The 18,084-nt window shown below is 42.7% G+C and overlaps 1 protein-coding gene across 11 annotated transcripts in view; it reads right to left on the bottom strand.

Annotated features, from left to right (window-relative positions):
- Pak3 (p21 (RAC1) activated kinase 3) overlaps positions 1-18,084 on the bottom strand; it is a 277,471-nt gene that overhangs the window by 103,272 nt on the left and 156,115 nt on the right. For 2 of the 11 annotated variants that reach the window (XM_028876940.2, XM_028876947.2), the window contains exons 1-2: positions 13,853-14,134; positions 12,636-12,746 (exon numbers count right to left, since the gene is read on the bottom strand). The exons of 3 other annotated variants lie outside the window; for them this stretch is intronic. The gene's annotated coding sequence lies outside the window, so the exon portion shown is untranslated. Of the gene's footprint in view, positions 1-11,141; positions 11,292-12,635; positions 12,747-13,078; positions 13,176-13,852; positions 14,135-18,084 lie in introns of those variants that run through there. 6 more of the 11 variants (XM_028876943.2, XM_028876941.2, XM_028876942.2 and 3 more) reach the window with 6 other exon arrangements.

The raw sequence follows: 18,084 nt of genomic DNA, 5'->3' as shown, positions 1-18,084 counted from the left end.
GAGATTAAAGGTGTGCACCATCACTGCCCACCTTGGACTCAAGATTTTATCTTGGAGGCCGTCAATATGAAGAAATTTGTAACTGCCCAGAAAGTGTATAGAGGAAAAGAAAAAAGAAGACCTCTGGGAAGCACCAATGTTGGGTATCTGGAAGAGGAAGAGGAACCAGGAATCACAGAGAAAAGTCAGAGGTGAATTGTGTGAGGCAATAGAAATCAAGACAAAGAATGCTTCAAGTTAAATGTATTGATCATGATACAAAGTTACAGACAGGTCAGAAATGTTCCTTTCTGTCCTCTTGTTGTCTTGTTATTTTCACATTAGAAGCAAAATGCTCCAGTGCTACCACAGGTCTATGGATACATTTAGACATATTTTGAGAATTCTAACACTCTACAGTTTGTTGCAACTGGAACAACATGAAAGAAACCACATATTACACCTCAGGAAGTATTCTTCTTGGTGGTAGATATTACCAATGTCGCTATTAATACTCTGTGCTGTCCTGAAGAATAGTATAATGAAGCCACACCGATTGCAGTCTTACATTATGCTGGGCATTGTGTAAGATACACAGTGGGTTTCAGCTAACAGATAAACCAATGGCTCACATTTAGATATTTTTTTTTCCATATGAAGGAATAGTTTCTGTTTAAGTAGCTCCCATTTGGTAACTCTAGTTCCATACTACTTTTCCATGTGAAAATGCAACTATCTATTCTGGCCTGGAGCCAGCTCAGCCTACACTGCTGGTAGTGATCTGTACATTGCTTGGCTCCTCCGCAGCTCCTCTATATGGAAAGGAGGGCTACCTCGTCAGAAGCGTGTGATGATTCAATATTCTGCATGTGGACTGTACTTCAAAATAATCAAAGATACCCTACCAATATACTGTTTACCATTACTGCTGCATAATCCACAAGTTATAAATACAATTACCATTATTTTCCTGAGATCTTATCATATCCTGGGTATTCTGCTAAACGTTATTCATATGCAAGATCATATAAATTGTATCTATGAGGTTTTAGTGTTATTTCTATCTCAAAAATGAAGAAATTGACATTCAGAACATTAAGTCTCCTGTCCAAGGCCATAGATTTGGTAAACTAAAGATAAAGACTTTACAACCTCCTCTCTGTGTGACTTTGAAGCCTATGTTTTGGTTTTTATTTTGTGTTCTCTTTTGCATGTACTGGAGGATCAACCCAGGGATTCATGAATACTAAGCAAGCATCCTACCACTGAGTTATGTCTCAAGTCTGTATGTTCTTGTTTATACCTCCTTACCCACAAGCTTCAAATGGTTTGCTTATTCTCAGCTAATCACTCACTTTGCTTGGTCATGAATGTCCTTACAGTTTCAAAGTAAGTAAACTGTGCTTCCACTGTGGTATTTGAGACCAATCCTTAGAAAAGAGAAAAACCTCTACGCACAAAGGAGACATTCAACATTAGAGTCATGAGCAGAAGTGTGCTGACTAGCAGCCCTACTGCATTATGGGTTTCTTCTACGTTCCCTGGTCACTTTCCGTAACAGCATATGAAAGTACCATCATTGAGGGCTTGACAGATTTCTAGGAAGCTTTATCACTGTATCATATGTACATGAATGAGAAACACTGATGAAGTGGCATGATAAACATGCCCTAGTGGTACAGGAATTGAGGAAAGTAAAGGGTAGTCATGTTTGTTCAATTGTCTCCTTGAGTAGGCATAACACTGACAGCTGGCTTTTGGCTAAATGCAAATAAAAGATTCAAAGTATGTCAGGTAAGCCCTGTGAACATCAGTCTGGCTGCAAAGGCTTTGGCTCCACACCATTTTCTTCTGTCTGAGAGCTCTCTCTCTCTCTTTGATGGTGCCTCCCAAAGGCAGTAGAGAGATAATAATAGGATTTATCACCTGTACGATTACTATTGGGCAGACGCTGAACTGTTTCCTTAAAGTAGCTCATTTCATCCTCATAAGAAATCCATTTTACAGATAAAGACACTGAGTCTTAGGAAGGGAATTAGTACTCAATCTAGGTTATACAGCTAGAAAGTGGCTAAACAAGGATTCAAATGTTTGTCTTACTGACTCCTAAGTTGGTACTCCTAATGTCTTTATCATAATAGAGAAACAGATTATAAAGATTTTGAGGCATAAACTATCATGTAAGCTCTGGAGAGTCAATCTTGTCACTTAGTAATTCTCATTAGATTGATGTGAATCCAGACTGGTGCATAGTTTTCCTTCTTAAAACTTCAGCTCATCCCATAAATTGTATAAATTGCCTATGGGGAGTTTCTGGTACCAACAATAAACTATCAAATATAAAATTGCCAGACTGTTTCTCAAAAGCTGTCTCCAAAAGGAGGTGGTGGCTTAATCTTAAGTACAATGTTCTCATTAAGGTTTGTAGTTCTTTCTCTACCTTAGGCCCAGTGACACAGGACTCTGTTACACAATCTTTTGGAAAGATGACACAGCCCAGTGTTGAGCAAGAGGTCTATGAGAAAGTTGACTTTGGCAAGTGGCTTCCTTGAAACCTTTCTGCAGTTCTCAACCATTTCTGGGCCTTCAAGTCCTTTGCAGTCTGAAGACCACTAGATGGTACAATAAAAATGCCTCTGATGCCAAGCTTCAAGACTGCTCTTTTTATAACTGTTTCATGGACTTCATCTTTTCCCACACAAAAGAAAAAATAACTCAAAGGCACAGTATGTGTCTTTCACCCATTTGAATCTCTCTCTGGGCCTGACACCATGTAGATCCTCTGATCTGGCATGTCATAAGAATTCTAAGATGAGGAAGATGGAGAGACTAGATCTGTAAAGACAACATGCTACTGCCTACCTTCTCCTTTCAGTTCCTTAATTGGGGCACAGAAGTAGTTCTTCTAGGCCTAGCCTCCTGCCAGTAGGAATTTTTAAAAAGTACTATGATGGAGTTACCGCTATCAAAGACATTTTCAACCTAATGATGGAATCAGAGGGTACAATGATATTCCTGAATGAAGGCACTTCTTCATGGCCTGCCAAAGAGAAAGCATTTTAGATTCATTCATGTTCTACACCACATCACATGGTGATACAGACATTGTTTCATACTCACTTGTGTCCTACACCAAATCAAGTGGTGATATAGACATTGTTTCACACTCACTTGTGCTCCAGAAGGACTCGGGTGGAGAAAGCCATGCACTAGAAAGGTTGCTTTTGTGTTTGTAAATCTCTAGATCCAAGTTCATATTTGGTTCACTCCTGGGCTTGTGCTTCTTCTGACTCACTTGTAGGAAAATCTGCAGTCTGTCTGGAGTGCAAGGAACTTCCATCAGCTTATCTTTACCTACGCCTACAGAGAAATCTCCTCTGGGGACTTGTTAGTAACAGCTGTTGAAATTTCAGTAGGGTCTGCCTATGTGTGTGCACACTCACAGTAGAGATGGATTTCACATCCAGCTAGCTCATTAACCTTTTCTCTCCCTTTCTTCCATTCTTGAATGAAGCAGAGGATGGGTTTATTAAAAAGCATTTTTACCATACATTTTAAGCACAGGGTTAATAAAAAGAGGGGTGCTCAGGGAAAGAATAAGGCCTACTCCTGAGTGTGAGTATGGGCTTCAAAAGAGAAAATCATCTCTTCGCCTTTCTTGAATGTCATGTTCTGGGTTAACAGAGTATCAATGTGTGTGGGTAGATAGGAGATGCCTAAGTGCAGCAGATCTCCCCTTTCTGTGTATATAACTAACAGGTAATTTTATGTCATAAACATAAAACCATAGATGTGCTATGATTCATGGCGTAGCCTTAAGGAAACAGATTCTTCTCTTACTCTCCTCGGAGGAGAGAAATGAGATAACAAGTTAAGGCATAAACTACTAGGAAACAATCACACCATACAAAGCTCACATTGCCACATGGAATTAGTTAATGCCCTCTTAGAGTATACATCATTGAGAAAGTGGGCAACTACAAAAATGTCAGTTTATGGACACATATAAGACTTTTAGAAAAATATTTATGGAGTTACAAGTGAGTGTATCAATGTGGGTAGATGTAAGTCAATGTGCTTATCTTGGAGAAGGAGCATACTTCAGTACCAATACGAAGATGTATGTTGTCAATGTACCCATGTAAGAAGTTGAAGGCATGAGGGTAGTTTACAGAAGAGTATGTGACTTCTCAGGCATATAGGTCAATATGAATAAGTGTTCAATCAATGTAAGTGAGAATGTGTTAGGATGAATACATGAATGAGTGTATATGTCAGTAATTGTCTGTCAGGTGTGGTGTTCACAACCACTTGTGTGAGTATATGTATCCACCTATGTGAATTGACTACTGCAAAATAAATTATTTATGCCATTGTGATACATACTAGTAAACTGCATATTAGTGACTATAAACACAGTACATGTCACTACATGCACACTGGGATAAATGTATGTAATAATGTGAGTGAGGACATATCCATGAGACTAGTAGAGTAGGGATGTATACAAATACCAGTGTGTGGTAAGTATAATAGTGTTTGTGTTAAAATGTGTGATGGTATGGATTGGGATTGTTATGTAAGAGGGTATACATGTAAGAACATAAGGGAGGGTTATTATGTGCCCATAAGAATGAATGGGAATGTGTAATTTGGAGTATGTGGTTCTGAAAGTGAGAGTGAAGATTTGAAAATACATGAGTGTAAGTATGTGAGCATGGCTGTGCATTAAGTGTGGCTGTATTTATGAATTTTGTATGAGTAATGAATGAGAATATATACATACTAATGTGTGTCCATGTGAACATATTTGTACATAAATGACTGTGTAAAAGGAAAAGTGACAGCATCAAGTGAAAATGGCTTGTGTTTGTGAAATGAATGTGTCTGAAGGTATGGAGTTGGATGACTAGATGTCAGTGTGAAAAGAAAGTGCAAGAGTGTCAATGTGTGTCTAAATATTTGCCTCCATGCCTAAGTATGATTCTCTACGAATATGACAAGTGAAGGAGGATGGCTTCAGTGCTGTGCATGTGATTAAAAGTATAACTGTCAGCAAAATAGTGCAGGAGTGTGTAATAGTTCACAAAAATACAAGGGTAAGTGGGAGAGATATTGTTCATATTGCTATCATCTATATGCATGAATTATATGAGTATGTGTGTACACCTCTGTGTCACTGAGTTGTGTGTGACTGTGAGGAAAAATGATAATATCAGTGCAAACCTGCCAGACCTTATGAAACTGATGTGTTGTATATGTCTGTGACTATGAAAAGAAGTTTGAGTTGGGCAAGGGGAAAGCTAGGGGATGCCTGGGCACAGAGTGTTTCATTATATAGGTGTGTTAGTGGGTAAGGGTGATTATGTCCTCTATAATGTAAGTAGATATGAAAGTGTGTGAAAATGTTAAGAAGAGTACAAAGGCATGAGTGGGTGGCAGCATTTGAGTGGGGTTTAAAGTGTATGTGTATGATAATGAAAATATGAATATATGAGTATGGGTATTTAGCCATGTGTAGTCTATTTAAAATATGATTATATTTGAGAGTGAGGAGGTGAGAATGATAAGTGAGGGTGAGCCTGGGGGAGACTGGGTGAATACTAAATAACACGGGAGGCTAGGAAAATCTTCAGGAAACGTCTGTCCTCTCCAAATGGCAGTGTTGTTCTAGTTCTAGGCACATGACTGAGCCCCTCCAAACCGCTATATTGGCGCTGTTAAAAATAACTAACTTGAACTAATATCACTTGTAGATTCAGAAACAAGCATGAACTAATTGAGGAAACACCTATTTTGCAGTGTTAATGTTGTAACAAATGGTATCATCTAATTAAAGTGCCAAGCTCAGAGTTAGTAACAGTAGGTAATATATAAAATTTATTATTGAAGCCATCACAGAAAACCCAGAAGAGATCCCCAGGCACACTTCTTATTTCCGTCCGTTCTGGTTACCTTCTGTCAGTCAGAGTCTATAGAGGATCTCAGACCAGACCATCTCCAGAAAGGTGAATACATCAGTATCAGCAAGGCTGTAATTTCATACCTCCAATTCGACAGCCGAAACTCTGCTGCTTCCCTTTCATGAGAAGGCATCACACAAACACCTGCTGCTGAGATGCAGTTTTGCCATCTTCTAGGCCCAAGGCTCAGAATGAAAGAGAATTGGGTTGCATATTCTTTATCATGTTGAAATTCTTCGGGTGGGGGTGTTGACTTGTGCCATGGGGGAGACGCCTAGGCAGCTGACAAAGGCGTGACAGTGAACCAGACAGACTCAGGGACAAGAAGTCATAAATGGGCAGCAATGCTACAGGGTACAGGGTAGAAGGGCAGACAGAAAAGGCACCAGAGGAAGCTTCTGTGACCACCTGAGAGGCAGACAGAGAGAAGGGCAGATGCCAGGCAGGCACAGAGGAAGGGAGACAGGCCCACTGTGCAAAGCTGCCGGGGAACCATTGGTCACTTGTAAAGACCTGCAAGACTGAAGGCCTGCCTTGACAATCTAGTTTATCGGATCAGAGACATGTTCCAGAAACTCTTCAAGAATGACTGACGACAAGAGAAAAGCATACGTGCTACAGACTCATGCTGGAAATTTGGCGGAGGGAGTCTGCCTTTGCCCCTTGGTTAGGTGGGCAGGTAGAGAGAAGGTTCCACAAGATTTTAGCTGATCCTGCCAGTTCCAGAAGCAAGGAAGAGTGGGTTGGGAATACATTTGAATATGAAGACAAAATTAAGATTATGGGGCAGTGAAAACCACAGAAACTGATTGGAGGATTTGTGACATGTGGCTTAAATGCCACTTAGATATCAGAAAAGAAGAAAAAGAAATGACAGCTTGATGGGAAGCATTTTCTGTGTTACGCTGATGCTCTGAGATGGTGCTTGACATTTGCAAAGACTTGGCAATGACTCGTACGTTGTTTCTCCTCCCCACCTTAAAATGTAGGTCAAGGCTGTCATTTCAATATTCGAGATGGAGGAACCAAGAGACAAAGGACAGCTATAAGAGACTGAACACCCCAGAAAGTAGGGTTATTCCCAAGGCCTAACTGTTGGGACATGAGCTCAGAGGAGAAGGCAATATTTATTTGGATTTCAAATATCCCTAACTCCATGCCCTGAAATCCTCTATTCCCCTCACACAGCCACCACTGCAGGATGTCAACACAGGTAAGTGTTGCTCATGAGAGGGAGCTAGGTTGGCTTCAGCTCTGACTCAGTGCTGTGTACACCAGCTGCCACAAGATGCAAGGATCCAGTTGGCTGCTCTTTCTTTGGGGAGCCTGTTGAGAAAAGCAATGTTGGGGAGATGAAACCCTTTCTACACCTGCTACTATTCCCTCATCCTAGCCCCCATATGTTACACACACACACACACACACACACACACACACACACACACACACACACACACGAGTGGGATATTTCAGAAAATCATTGAAGAAGACTAGTTAATCAGAGAGGTAAGACATGTAAAAATGTATTTCTATGTAGGATTTTGGAAAGCGTACTGAAGTGGGAGTTAAGAGATGGAAATATAGATTAATAAACAGTGCTTGCCATCTCACCACTCTGGACCTACCCACTTGTTCTCAGCTATAAAAGATCTGCTTCTGTAGTCATTTTGGACAAGTGTTAGGAGGGCTAAGTCAAAGAGGATGCATGTGTAGAATCTACACAACTTTCAGAATTATGAGTGAATTTGCATACTTAGCAGAGATGGCACAGTACGGTGGACAGTAGTCAACAGAGATAGTGCCCACTGAGAATATCTGAGCTGCCTAGCAAACTCCCACTGCTATTCAGTTCTTTCATCCCTCAATTCCGAGTTTCTACCTCCATTTCAATTCCTTTGGTCACTGACCTCTTTCTTTGGGTAGGAATCTGGAGGGAGAGTCTCTTAGGCAAGAACGCTCTTGAGTTTCTTTTTGCCTCACACGTGTGGAGGTTCTAAACCTCTGACCTTAATTGAACCTTCCAGGCTGTCTTACCCAAAGGAAAATTTCCCATGGCTTTTGCCAGATTTCCCAAGGTGGATACATACTATTTGATTTATTTTGATGACAATTTACCTTGTTTGCCTCACAGAGGTTTCTATATCTAATTGTGATAGAAATGGGATTTCTCTCTTTACCCCTCTCTCACATCTTCCCCCATCATGCTGGAGATGGAATCCAGAACCATGGTGACTTACTTGCATTCTAGGCAGTCCACTCTACCATCCAGCTATACCTTCTGCCAGAGACAGGGTCCCATTAACCCCTCGACCTTCTGCATTTTCCCACAATCACTTGAGCCTCCTCTATGTACTTCTCCCCAGTACCCCACCCCGACAACCGTATTGACCCTGTAAGGAAAGTAGCAACTTTATGCTAATTCAAACAGAGCATGACCCAGGCTAGCACCTAGTTATTAGAGGACAACAAAATATAGAGTTCTAGTCCAAAGAAATAGATTGATGGATATTTAAAGAGAAAGCAAAATTGAGGTCTTTGAGAGCCAAGGAAAGTCCCATGATCTCCAATTCTAACTCTTTTTTTATTAAATATTTTTATTTTATAATTAATTTAATTTTACATATCAGCCATAGATTCCACTGTCCTCCCTCCTCCCACTCCCCAGCCCCCCCCCCAATCCAATTCTACCTCTTAAGCAAAAAGGACAGTGCCATTCGCCGGACCTGTCTCTTCCTCTGGTACAGATTCTAGACCACAATTGTCCACTAGCATCAATGTGTATTTCCCACAGGCATACCCTTAGTAACTTTCACTGCATCACTGAGTGATGCCACCTCCTCCCTCTCTGCAGGAGTTCACTTTGCAAGAAGATGAGGTGAGGTGGAGAGATAAGAGCTGTCAGAACTCCTGAAGGGACAAGACCTGAAGAGGGTCAGATGTGGCCCATTACTAATTACGACTGGGCAAACAGCATCTGATTGCAGGGATGGGAAAGAATGCTAGAGACTCTCTCTCTCTCTCTCTCTCTCTCTCTCTCTCTCTCTCTCTCTCTCTCTCTCTCTGTGTGTGTGTGTGTGTGTGTGTGTGTGTGTGTGTGTGTGTGTATGCACCAGCCTGCACTAACCAAAAATCCTCATGTTTCTAAGTTTTCGTTCAGTGTACTTCAGTTTTCCTGCATACTCTCATTTGGAATATCAAACAGTAACTTCATGGTAGTTTGCCTTGAACACACCAGTTGTGTAGCTTGAGCCAGTGCAGAAGCAACTGGAGGTCACCAGGTGATGACTCCTCTTGCCTCCTGGGCGTGTATTTTGAGTATACCATATTTTGTATATGAGCAAAAGCTGGGTCATGTATATCTGTGCGATTCCTTGCACTCTGTTATATGTGTGTGTGTATACATGATGTGTTATACAAATACCATGCTGTATTACATTCTATGTGCAGTGTAGTGTCTATATTACATCATGTATGTTTATCTTGTCAGTGTGCTATTGTATATGCACTATATTTCTGTAATGTGTTACATATGATTGCATCTCTACCATGCATGCTACATGCACATGCATATGCCAAGTGTCTAATTTGTAGTGTGCAGCACTCATGTCTATGCCATGTTGTAAATTTGTACTGAGTGGTGAGTGTTGTGTAGCTGTAGTTTACTGTGCAGTTATACAGCCTTTGCTTTCTACCTGTAGCTCAGCCTCTTGTTGGAAGCCAGGGAGGTATGGATGCATACATCTTATACATACCTAACTTCTCTTTCCTTGCTGCATTTCAGCTTTTTTGTGCCCCCCCTCCCCCGAATCTCCGTCTGAGGACTAAAACTATCATCTTGGGATTGAGATCAAAGGAAGTTGTGACAATTGTGCTCTCTTCCCCAGAACCATTCATGGCCAATGTCTTATGCAGCGTTAAAGATTTCTGGGGAAAGCTCCTGGATCCTTCTTCAGGCCCAAAGAAGAATGCTATGAAGGAAGCGGCACCTCCCTGAGTTTCTCCTTCAGTATTGGTTGAAGGAGTGTGCCTTTGCTTGCCAGGCTTCTTAAGAGCTGTTTTAGATTACTGGCCTCCAGGCTGGATCATGGGATAGCAATGGGAAGCTGAGAAAATGTATTTTGAGTATCGTCGCTAGGGGGCGATATTGTGCTGTCAGAGACAGTGGTCTGTTTGGGGTGCAGAATTCTAAAGAATTCACAGGGCTCTGATAGAGATGAGAGAAAAGAAGCTGCCCTCTGCCAAGCCAGCCTCCCTCTTTTACTTATCTTTTTCTGCACCACAATCTCTTTCTGTTTTGGGACTGTATTAGGGAGTTGCAATAGTAGTGAGTCTCAGTGCCCTCTCTATGAAGACTACCACACAGAGCTTTTCTGGGACTTAGTTATAGGTAACCCAGAAAATACAGAATTGGACTTCTCCTTTCCCGCATGTTCCCCATTCACATGAAATAAAAGTGAAGTCATGTGACTAAAAGATGAAATGTATGGATATTTCTTTTGCACTGGCTTTCCCTAAACTGGGGAGCATATAAAATGGAAAATGATATAGACAGACTATTTTCTTTTGTTGCAGGAGGGTTGTACTTTAGTGGCTATCTTAACAAGCAAGTATAAAAGGGCCCCATTTCCTAATGTTCCCGCCAGGTTAGAGAACACCTAGTCTAACTCCATCACTTGAAGGTCAAGGAAACAGGCACCAAGTACCGCATGCATTCATCAAAGAACACCTGATTTCTGATTTCCAAGGTTTGTGCTATCACAGCTTCTAGCCTGCCCACCGTGCAAAAAAAAAAAAAAAAAAAATCTTTTCCCCAGATCCATCCCCCTTCTACCTCACAGAAAACCTTCTCTCCCCCTCAGCTCTGGGAGCATCTGGACCAACCACCCCACGATCCAGGCTTTCTGTGAAAATATGTTTGAGATGACTCTTCCCCACCAGTAAATTGTTAATTTCTTCTCAGTCTTCAAGGTCCACTTCCCCTATTTTGCTTCCCACACCCGACCCCATCTGTAGATGCACCGTTTTACCCCCTCGTTGCATCCCCTGGGTGCAGCACAGATTGTCCCAACGTGCAGATAATTGACCGAATGTGCAAATCAGACACGGATCTATTGCATTGATTAACATTTCCAATTAAACTCCCGGTTAGGCTGTGTGTATTAGTGACTCAAGCAATCACAAGTAAATGCATGTACCTACCTCCCTGTGCTGCAGAGCGCGGTAGGCAGCGCCGCATTTCTGGGAAGAAATGGGAACACATTGACCTGGAGGTTCATTTAGTTCTCTGGCACTGCTAAATCAGATTGTAAATGTATGGCTGCTAGTTGATCTGAAGCTCGGGCTTCACACCTGAAATGGAGGACTTGGGTCCTTCATGCCGCTCCAGTTACTTTTCCGCCCCCTGCTGGCAAAGCTATTTAGTGCGGATTGGGCCTGGAAAGTCTACCCTGGCCCTGCAAAGGGAACTGCCTAGCTTCTGTCAGGTGTGGGTGTGGATGTGGGTGGGGTGGGGTGGGGTGGGGTGGGGGGTTCTGCTAAGGCTTAATCTGTGAGCCACACTTACCTTCCAGGGTAAAGGTTTTCTGCTGTTCTTGTTGGACACAGGGTCCCAGCTCCCACCCCCACCTCCACCCCCAAGGCTCTCTTTTTTGTCTCAAACCTAGACCTAATTCACCCACATCGAAGCAGTCAGATTCCAGTCTCAGATTATAGCTCCCTTGCTCTCCTTTCCAGCCTTCACCCCTTTCCCCTCCCTTTATCCAAAAGGAAAGAGCTGGGGTTTTTTTGGGGGGAGGGGCGGGGGGTGGACTGCTGCTTAGCAAATTTCTTCTCATTCTTTTGGTTAGAGTTACTAGTTCCTAAAAAACGGGCTATGCAGTTGGGAATGCTATTGATTCTGTAAACAGCTAGAAGCCCCTTAAAATCCTTGACTGAGCCACTAGTGACTTGACTATCAAAACTTTTCTGTTACCATGTCACCAGGGAAACCAGGACTCTTGAGCTCCTAGCAAGATACTGGTCTTTCTTCATCGTCTACAGGTCTCTCCTACCTCCTCCATCAGCTCCTGCCTATTCTGTCTGATGTCTAGATCTGATTTCTTCCGTATTAGTCATCCTTTTTGACCTGCTGCTCAGCCTTGGCTTCACAATAGCAGACTCTCTGCCAGTAACCCCCTTCCATCCTGCAGTCCCTCCCCATTTTTCCCACCGATCAGATCTATGACCCAGTCTTCTCCAAACCCAGAGTAAACTTGACTGTTCTGTACACCACTTCCATCTTTGAACAGGAAGGAAAAAAAAAAGCCGCAACCTGTAGGAATGATCAGCTAGTTCAAATGTTCATGGGGTGTTGTGGCCGTTGCTTGTACTCTTATCACAATGTTTACTTGTCTGTTGGGAGACTTAAAGAAGGTATCTCTTCACGTCCTGAGGTTGCTGGATTCTGGATTACCAGCAGTCAGCTTTAACCCAGCATACCTCCCAGACCCTTTTCCTGTTGTGTATTGCATGGACACAGAGGAATGTTGCATTTGGATCCAGAAAAAGAGGTCCCAGCCTATTAATCATTCATTACCTCCGTTACCACCGTGAGCCCCTTTACCCAGAGGTGCCCCTGATTGGAAGCTCGAGTGCCAAATCACACATCCTGCCCAATTACGACTTTACAAATGGCCCAGTGAGAAACACACTGACCTTTTATACCTGGCTCATCCCAGAACAGGGCCACAGTGCCGTCACCAACAGGAATGGACCTCCTTCTGTTCCAATACCTCAGACAACCATACAGTTGGCCTGGATCTGAGTCTGCAAAACCACGGGGTTGGGGGAGGAGCAAAACTAACATGGCCAAGGGCTTCCCTGGTGAAAGCCATTTTTTCAAAAAATAGTACTGCAACCACCCCCATCATGCTTCCCAAAGCCAAGCCGCTCACCCTTCTGTCCTCTGCTTCTACCGCCCAGACAGCCCAGAAACCTCAAGTCTATAATCTGGAACTGGATTCTGGAAGGTGGGACCAAGAAACAAACAAACAAACCAACCCCAATGGAGCCCCTGGTTCCCTCCTTGGGAGAACCACCTCTACCTCCCAAACCCTCAACCTGCCCTCAACCACCACCTAAGGAAAGGGAAAGCATACCAGAGCCTGAATCTAAAATGTTCTCTTCACCCAGAAGTATGCCAGTCATCATGCCAGGTCACAAACTGAGGGCAGTGTCTCCTGGGAGCCACAGGGACTGGGAAGGGAGGACGCAGTAAACCCAATGACCCCACTCCCCAGACAAAGACAGGGGCCAACAGGGGGACTCCGGGCTTTTCTAAGGACCTTATTTAATCCATTCAGTCCCCAAGGAAGAAGAAGGAAAAAAAAAAAGAGTTCTCCTGTCATTACCATCCCCCCCGTGTGAAAAGGGGAGGGGGATAAAGAAAAAAATTTTAAAAGAAAGGAGGGCTCCTTTTTAAGAAAATTGGTACTTTGCTGTTTCAGTTGGGTCCTCCTGATGCAGACTTGGCCAGACTGCGGCCACACCCCCTCCCCTTCTCTAGAGGGCTGCTGTCAACACTGTGGCTGGGGGTTGGGAGGGGGGAGATGGTAGGAGACTTCCAGTCTGACATAGCTTTCAGGGCGGATTTTGCCCCAGGCGGCCCAAGCCCCAGTAAGCTAGTCCTGGATTTGGCCAAAGGAAGAAGCCCAGGTCCTTCAGGACTAGCCCGGACACACCCACTCATCTGCTTAGGCAAACCCCATCAAGCGCTGTGCGCTGGGTCCCATGGCTTGGGCAAGGGAGCCACGTAGGAGAGTCAAAGCTGGGGCGCAGCAGGAGCAGGAGGGGGGACACAGGAAGGAACATCTGCCTAGCAGCCTCCTCACCCTCGAGCTAGCCCGGTACAGTATAGAAGTCGCGGGATTTACCTGCCAAGGGTCCAGCCACCCTGCCAAGACCTTTCCAGTACCTCCAAGCACGCCGACAGTTGGGCTGGGGAGCTGCAGCCCAGCGGCTGCAGCCGCAGCCCGGGGCCCAGCCGGCTCCCCCCACGGCTCTTCTCTCGCCCAGTACACTCACTCCCAGAGGGGAAAAGCTTCAGTCCCCAGTGTAAGACCCCAGACTGCGTGCGGCCACAGCTGCCTGCCTGCTGTAGAGCCCCAGCTCAGCAACCGCTCCCTAGCTCTTCTTTGCTATGACGTCACCTGGGCTCTGCACCGTACCTAGGCCAATCAGATGGTGAGCATAAAAGTAAAATCGCCCTGAGTGGGCTACCGGGGACCAATCTTTTGTTTCCAGGCAGGAAGCGACCTAGTGGGGCGGGGGGAGAAAGTGAAAGGGGTGGGGGGAAGGAGAGGGGAAAGGAGATGGAAACTTCTACACTATCAGGATTGTCTAAAGAGGAAGGTGGAGCCATCGAGAAAGAGGCACCAGACAGGAGTGGGGAGGGGACATTTCATGCATCTTTCTTGCTTGCCAGCCTTAAGAACACTAGGCTTTGAGATGTATTTTCCGGCCAGGGAATCCGTCTACAGGAGCAGGCTTTCTTGAGGAAATGGTTTGGATTTGGGACACCACCTGTCAGCCTAGCGGGTTACATACAAAACTAAGAGGGGTGTGTGTGTGTGTGTGTGTGTGTGTGTGTGTGTGTGTGTGTGTGTGTGTGTGGCGGTGGAATTAAGAAAGGTAGCAATTTAGACAGGAAAAACAGTCTCCTGTACATGAAACATACATTTCAAAACAGGTGGCATTATGCAAAAGAAATAATCATTTTACTTCCAGTTGGGTGCATTGATTTCACACAGATCCCCTTCTTCGTCCTTTCCCTAAAACCTTTAGTGATTTCTCTCATCTTTACCAGAAGGTTCAATTTTTGACAGGTGTCCTAAGCCATTTAAAATCTACCTTCGCAAATCATCACTTCCTATTCCCAAATCCACCATTCTTAGAATTTTGGCAGCTTATATAAATTATGTCAAACCTCTGCAAAGAGACAATAGGCTGCACAATACTCTGTATGTTTGAGCTACACTGATGCAAAATGTGCCTCCCCAACACAGAAGGAGGAGAGGATAAAATTTTAATGGTTAGGTTAAAGTAGTGCGTTATAGGCAATTTTCTTCTCTACTTTTAAACTTTTTAAAAATAAAGATAAATGTATGCTCACACAACTGAATGGCCAGAATGAACAATAACTATTTCCGGTGTCCCTTTATTTAATTTTCTCAACACTGCATAAGAAACAACACTCATTTCTTCCCAATGACGGCACATTTTTATGTTTAATGCATTTTAACACCAAGACTGAATTTCATGTTTTCCCAGGTACTCTGAGGAAGATTAACCAGAGATAACTCTTCAGATAGCAGGAAAGGGGTGTGTGTGTGTGTGTGGGGGGGTGTATTGATTCATTTTGACTAACATCAGGCAGTGAAAGAATAACCAACCTACGACAAAACAGGGATGAGGATGACAGAGACTAAGTAAACTACATAATTCAAACCATTCTTGAGGATGACTTTGCAATATTTTCCTTCAATAGAAATACATATTTATGCATACATAAGTATTATATGAAGACAGTAGAAAGTAGTAGAGCAGGAATATGTATTGAAATCTGAGTACAAAGTCCATGAATTTTCTAATACGCTGAAGTGTATGCTTAATAAAAATTAAACATGGCATTAATGGCTGTGAAGATATGCACCGGCTTTATAAGGAAAAACTATACCATGTAAGTGTTGTTTAAAAATAAGGTAGTAGTTTAAAATATCTTTTAAAACACACCTGGTGGTTGTCTTCTAATGCAATGCACACTCTCTCCCCCATTCTTGATTAATAGGTTGAAATCAGGATGATTCTGCTTACAATGACTTTACAGATATCTTTTTAATTAACTTTGGAGTTAAAAAAGTAACTACATCACATTGATTTTTTTATACATAATGATGGAAGTAATCTAAAAAATACTGATCTAAATGTCATTTGCTTAATGGTAGCGTATCTTATTTGTAAATTGCATTTATTTGGGTTATTTTAAACCCAAATACTTTTTTTTTAAAGGAAGCGTAACTGGATTTTCCTGGTAATGATTCAGCTATGGTTTCTGGGGTATTGATTTCAATTGTAATTAAAAAGTATTTGATTTCATTCTAATCCCCACATATACCTCAGCTATAACTTGAAGCTATTTATATAGTCACTTCACATAGTTATTTAAACGTTTCATGTGTGTATTTCTTCTTTCTCCAGTGATTACAGAGACTAAGTGTGTGTGTGTGTGTGTGTGTGTGTGTGTGTGTGTGTGTGTGTGCACGTGCAGGGGTAGGTGGGGCAGCAAAATCCTATTAGGTACTTGACAAATTGAAGCATAGTAATGTCATTTAAACAAGATTCTAAACCCAGCATGAAAGACTTGGATCCCTGTGTAAAAAGGGGATAATCTGTGTTATTCTTGATACCCAAAGATTCTTTACTCCCAGTGTGGTTTGTTCTCCAAGAATATAGAGTGAGGAAAAGACTCTAAACTGTACAACCTTAATATTTCATCTGTATGTAATTTTTTCCTCCCAAATTCTATCTGCTCCTCTTGCTTAGAAGCTCCCTGGTTTAAGGATACACTCTTAATAACCACTTGGAATGTGTATCATATTTCTCAGATTAAAAACCTCCTTTGTACCTCACCATTAAATCACCACAATAACCACAACAGTTTACCTCAGCAAGCATTACGATCTGACTTTCATAGAATACACAGTAAAATCCCAGGACCTTAAATTCATGAGTGCACTGCATCAAAGAAATGGTCATACGAACCAGGCCTCCTACTCTGACCCCCAGGTCCTTTCGAACTCACTGTAAAGCAATTTGAGAGTATGTGTTGGGGATGGGGACATGGAGTGTTTCCTTTGTACACAAATAGAGACGGTCTCCAAATTTTGGTGGTACAACTAACATTTTTTGGACATTATGGTACCAAAAGTGATGTGTAATCAGCAAAGATCCATGTCCCTCAAATTTTAAGTTTTGAATTTGTAGTTATCTGTTGGGTCCTACCAACCAAACCAGGTTGATGATTTGCATGAGAAGAGAGATATCTGAAATGGGGCTTTTAGCAATAGAAGTAAATTCAAGTTACTGTCTTCATTCCAGTCAAATCCTAGATAAAAGAAACTTTGGCCAGAGTTTATCTGTGTCCCGCCTGGCCTGTGGTCAGAACAAATCTCTCTCACCCACTGATCCTGCAGACACTCAGACCCAAGTAAACACACAGAGGCGTATATTAATTAAAACTGCTCAGGCATTAGCTCAGGCCTACCACTGACTAGCTCTTACATTTAAACTAACCCATTTCTGTTAATCTGTATGTTGCCTTGTGTTCTGTGGCTTTACCTATGTGCCATTACATGTTGCTCCCTGGACGGCGGGCTGGCATCGCCTGACTCAACCTTCCTCTTCCCAGAATTCTCCTTGTCTGCTTATCCTGCCTATACTTCCTCTCTGGCTACTGGCCAATCAGCATTTATTAAATCAGTGTACAAAAGCATTATTCCACAGCAAGAAACATTGCACACTCTCATATACCATACCATTGATGGAACTGACAAGCTCCTGATCTTCTGCCTCCACCTTCCCAGTACTGGATGACAAGCCTGTGTTAGCATGACTGCCTTTGCTTGAATGAATTTAAAGAATAAGTATATACTGTATTTTGCTTGTAAAAGCAGAATTAGAATGGAAAATATAATCCAGGAGAGTGCTTAAAACAAAAGCTATCAACACCCTGGCTATCCTAAAAACAGTTTGCATGCTAGGCCAGTGGTTCAGGTAGGCCAATCAAAGATAGGGTGAACTGAGCCATCCCTGAACACAGACTAGATGCAGGAAAATAATAATATGTAGTCTACAGGGCAGAAGCAGCTAGCATGCTTTCGCTTTCCACTCCTGCTGTAAGTCCCATGGCCAGCAAATGTTTCTAGTAGTAGATGCCGAGCTTTTGCAGCTCTTGGTCTTCACATTGTTTTCAGAAGCAGGTGTACTTTTCAAAACTTTCATTATTTATGTGTATGGGTGTTTTGCCTGCATCTATGTCTGTGCATCACTTGCATGCCTAATGTCTATGGAGGCCAGAAGAGGGCATCAGATATCTTAGGACTGGAGT

This window comes from Peromyscus leucopus, chromosome X, assembly GCF_004664715.2.
Source record: "Peromyscus leucopus breed LL Stock chromosome X, UCI_PerLeu_2.1, whole genome shotgun sequence".
NCBI classification, from domain to species: Eukaryota; Metazoa; Chordata; class Mammalia; order Rodentia; family Cricetidae; genus Peromyscus; species Peromyscus leucopus.
The sequence above is the reverse complement of the archived record's forward strand: the minus strand, read 5'-3'. Positions and strand labels throughout refer to the sequence as shown.